Raw genomic sequence first — 5,000 nt, 5'->3', positions numbered from 1 at the left:
GGAGCCTCACCAAGACCTCCAGACAGGGGGCCCACTAACTGCACCACTTAGGCCGAGTAGGGGACCCGTTTCGGCCTCAGACTCTGAGTGGACCCGCTCCTCTGGAGCCTCACCAAGACCCCCAGACAGGGGGCCACCAACTGCACCACTCAGTCCGAGTAGGGGACCCGTTTCGGCCTCAGACTCTGAGTGGACCCGCTCCTCTGGAGCCTCACCAAGACCCCCAGACAGGGGGCCACCAACTGCACCACTCAGTCCGAGTAGGGGACCCGTTTCGGCCTCAGACACTGAGTGGTCCCGCTCCTCTGGAGCCTCTGGAAGACCTCCAGACAGGGGGCCCACTAACTGCACCACTTAGGCCGAGAAGGGGACCCGTTTCGGCCTCAGACTCTGAGTGGACCCGCTCCTCTGGAGCCTCACCAAGACCCCCAGACAGGGGGCCACCAACTGCACCACTCTGTCCGAGTAGGGGACCCGTTTCGGCCTCAGACTCTGAGTGGTCCCGCTCCTCTGGAGCCTCACCAAGACCCCCAGACAGGGGGCCACCAACTGCACCACTCTGTCCGAGTAGGGGACCCGTTTCGGCCTCAGACTCTGAGTGGACCCGCTCCTCTGGAGCCTCACCAAGACCCCCAGACAGGGGGCCACCAACTGCACCACTCTGTCCGAGTAGGGGACCCGTTTCGGCCTCAGACTCTGAGTGGACCCGCTCCTCTGGAGCCTCACCAAGACCCCCAGACAGGGGGCCACCAACTGCACCACTTAGGCCGAGTAGGGGACCCGTTTCGGCCTCAGACTCTGAGTGGTCCCTCTCCTCTGGAGCCTCAGGAAGACCTCCAGACAGGGGGCCACCAACTGCACCACTTAGGCCGAATGGGGGACCTGTTTCGGCCTCAGACTCTGAGTGGACCCGCTCCTCTGGAGCCTCAGGAAGACCTCCAGACAGGGGGCCCACTAACTGCACCACATGGGCCGAGTAGGGGACCCGTTTCGGACTTAGACGCCAAGTGGTCCCGCACCCCTGGATGGTTCTAGAGACCCCCAGACCAGGGGCCACCAACTGCACCACTTGGGCCGAGTAGGGGACCCGTTTCGGCCTTAGACGCCACGTGGTCCCGCTCCTCTGGAGCCTCAGGAAGACCTCCAGACCGGGGGCCACCAACGGCACCACTCAGTCCGACCAGGGGACACCTTTCGGCCTTAGACGCCACGTGGTCCCGCTCCTCTGGAGCCTCAGGAAGACCTCCAGGGCCAGGGGCCACCTTTCCTATATGCCAAACAACCACTGTCCTGCAAAACAGGCCCACAAAACGGTATCAGGCGAAGCCCATGAATCCACAGTGAGCGGACTGTGAAACTTCTTATTTTCGACACCCCTGGTATATATCACCATCCCTGGTAGTCTAAAACGAACCCATGGGAGTCTAAAATGAACCCATGGGATTCTAAACACAACCCATGGTAGTCTAAAACGAACCCATGGGAGTCTAGCAAAAAAAGAACTTAGAAAAATAACGCTTGGATTTTCATTCCTCCAGGCTCACACCGACTCACTGCACAACTCAGTCCGAGTAGGGGACCCATTTCGGACTCAGACTCTGAGTGGACCCGCTGCTCTGGAGCCTCAGGAAGACCTCCAGACAGGGGCCCACCAACTGCACCACTTAGGCCGAATAGGGGACCCGTTTCGGACTCAGACTCTGCGTGGTCCCGCTCCTCTGGAGCATCAGGAAGACCTCCAGACAGGGGGCCACCAACTGCCCCACTTAGGCCGAGTAGGGGACCCGTTTCGGCCTCAGACTCTGCGTGGTCCCGCTCCTCTGGAGCATCAGGAAGACCTCCAGACAGGGGGCCACCAACTGCACCACTTAGGCCGAATAGGGGACCCGTTTCGGCCTCAGACTCGGAGTGGTCCCGCTCCTCTGGAGCATCAGGAAGACCTCCAGACAGGGGGCCACCAACTGCCCCACTTAGGCCGAGTAGGGGACCCGTTTCGGCCTCAGACTCTGCGTGGTCCCGCTCCTCTGGAGCATCAGGAAGACCTCCAGACAGGGGGCCACCAACTGCCCCACTTAGGCCGAGTAGGGGACCCGTTTCGGCCTCAGACTCTGCGTGGTCCCGCTCCTCTGGAGCATCAGGAAGACCTCCAGACAGGGGGCCACCAACTGCACCACTTAGGCCGAATAGGGGACCCGTTTCGGCCTCAGACTCGGAGTGGTCCCGCTCCTCTGGAGCATCAGGAAGACCTCCAGACAGGGGGCCACCAACTGCCCCACTTAGGCCGAGTAGGGGACCCGTTTCGGCCTCAGACTCTGCGTGGTCCCGCTCCTCTGGAGCATCAGGAAGACCTCCAGACAGGGGGCCACCAACTGCCCCACTTAGGCCGAGTAGGGGACCCGTTTCGGCCTCAGACTCTGCGTGGTCCCGCTCCTCTGGAGCCGCAGGAAGACCTCCAGACCTGGGGCCACCAACTGCCCCACTTAGGCCGAGTAGGGGACCCGTTTCGGCCTCAGACTCTGAGTGGACCCGCTGCTCTGGAGCCTCAGGAAGACCTCCAGACAGGGGGCCACTAACTGCCCCACTTAGGCCGAGAAGGGGAACCGTTTCGGCCTCAGACTCTGAGTGGTCCCGCTCCTCTGGAGCCTCAGGAAGACCCCCAGACAGGGGGCCACCAACTGCACCACTTAGGCCGAGTAGGGGACCCGTTTCGGCCTCAGACTCTGCGTGGTCCCGCTCCTCTGGAGCCGCAGGAAGACCTCCAGACCTGGGGCCACCAACTGCCCCACTTAGGCCGAGAAGGGGACCCGTTTCGGCCTCAGACTCTGAGTGGACCCGCTGCTCTGGAGCCTCAGGAAGACCTCCAGACAGGGGGCCACTAACTGCCCCACTTTGGCCGAGAAGGGGACCCGTTTCGGCCTCAGACTCTGAGTGGTCCCGCTCCTCTGGAGCCTCAGGAAGACCCCCAGACAGGGGGCCGACAACTGCACCACTTAGGCCGAATGGGGGACCCGTTTCGGACTTAGACGGCAAGTGGTCCCGCTCCTCTGGAGCCTCAGGAAGACCTCCAGACCATGGACCACCAACTGCACCACTCGGGCCGAGTAGGGGACCCGTTTCGGCCTCAGACTCTGAGTGGACCCGCTGCTCTGGAGCCTCAGGAAGACCTCCAGACAGGGGGCCACTAACTGCCCCACTTTGGCCGAGAAGGGGACCCGTTTCGGCCTCAGACTCTGAGTGGTCCCGCTCCTCTGGAGCCTCAGGAAGACCCCCAGACAGGGGGCCGACAACTGCACCACTTAGGCCGAATGGGGGACCCGTTTCGGACTTAGACGGCAAGTGGTCCCGCTCCTCTGGAGCCTCAGGAAGACCTCCAGACCGTGGACCACCAACTGCACCACTTGGGCCGAGTAGGGGACCCGTGTCGGCCTCAGACTCTGCGTGGTCCCGCTCCTCTGGAGCATCAGGAAGACCTCCAGACAGGGGGCCACCAACTGCCCCACTTAGGCCGAGTAGGGGACCCGTTTCGGCCTTAGACGCCACGTGGTCCCGCTCCTCTGGAGCCTCAGGAAGACTTCCAGACCAGGGGCCACCTTTCTTATATGTCAAACGACCACTGTCCTGCAAAACAGGCCCACAAAACGGTACCAGGCGAAGCCCATAAATCCACAGTGAGCGGACTGTGAAATTTCTTATTTTCGAGACCCCTGCTAACCCTATATTACCATCCCTGGTAGTCTAAAACGAACCCATGGGAGTCTAGCAGAAAAATGACTTAGAAAAAAAACGCTTGGTTTTTCAAACGAAGCCAAGGAATCCACAGTGAGCGGACTGTGAAATTTCTTGTTTAACAATTTATAATAATAATAATAGTTAATAATAAGAATAAGAATAATAATAAGAATAATAATAATAAGAAGAATAATAAGAAGAATAATAATAATAATAAGAAGAATAATAATAAGAATAAGAATAAGAAGAATAACAATAAGAGTAACAATACAAAGAAGAATAACAATAAGAATAAGAGGAATAACAATAAGAAATCAGGTCTCAGCACCAATCCCACATGCTCTCTGTCCCTCCCTTGCCATGGGAGCCCACACACACACACACACACACACACACACACACACACACACACACACACACACACACACACACACACACACACACACACACACACACACACACACACACACACACACACACATATGACCTCTATCTCTACCCAGGAATAGGAGGCTCAGCTCTGGTGTGTGTGTTTCCAGCTTCCCCCTATAGGCCCACACACACACAACACCTCTATCTCTACCCAGGAATAGGAGGCTCAGCACTGGTGTGTGTGTTTCCAGCTTCCCCCTATAGTCCCCACACACAAAATACCTCTATTTCTACCCAGGAAAAGGAGGCTCAGCTCTGGTGTGTGTGTTTCCAGCTTCCCCCTATAGTCCCCACAGACAAAATACCTCTATTTCTACCCAGGAAAAGGAGGCTCAGCTCTGGTGTGTGTGTTTCCAGCTTCCCCCTATAGGCCCCCCCACACACACACAACACCTCTATCTCTACCCAGGAATAGGAGGCTCAGCTCTGGGATGAGTGTTTCCAGCTTCCCCCTATAGGCCCAAACACACAAGTCCTCTGTCTCTACCCAGGAATAGGAGGCTCAGCACTGCTGTGTGTGTGTGTTTCCAGCTTCCCCCTATAGTCCCCACACACAAAATACCTCTATTTCTACCCAGGAAAAGGAGGCTCAGCTCTGGTGTGTGTGTTTCCAGCTTCCCCCTATAGGCCCCCCCACACACACACAACACCTCTATCTCTACCCAGGAATAGGAGGCTCAGCTCTGGTGTGTGTGTTTCCAGCTTCCCCCTATAGGCCCCCCCACACACACACACAACACCTCTATCTCTACCCAGGAAAAGGAGGCTCAGCTCTGGTGTGTGTGTTTCCAGCTTCCCCCTATAGTCCCCACAGACAAAATACCTCTATTTCTACCCAG

The sequence above is a fragment of the Pollachius pollachius genome (assembly GCF_949987615.1).
Source record: "Pollachius pollachius genome assembly, chromosome: 16".
NCBI lineage: Eukaryota > Metazoa > Chordata > Actinopteri > Gadiformes > Gadidae > Pollachius > Pollachius pollachius.
Note: the sequence above shows the minus strand (reverse complement) of the source record.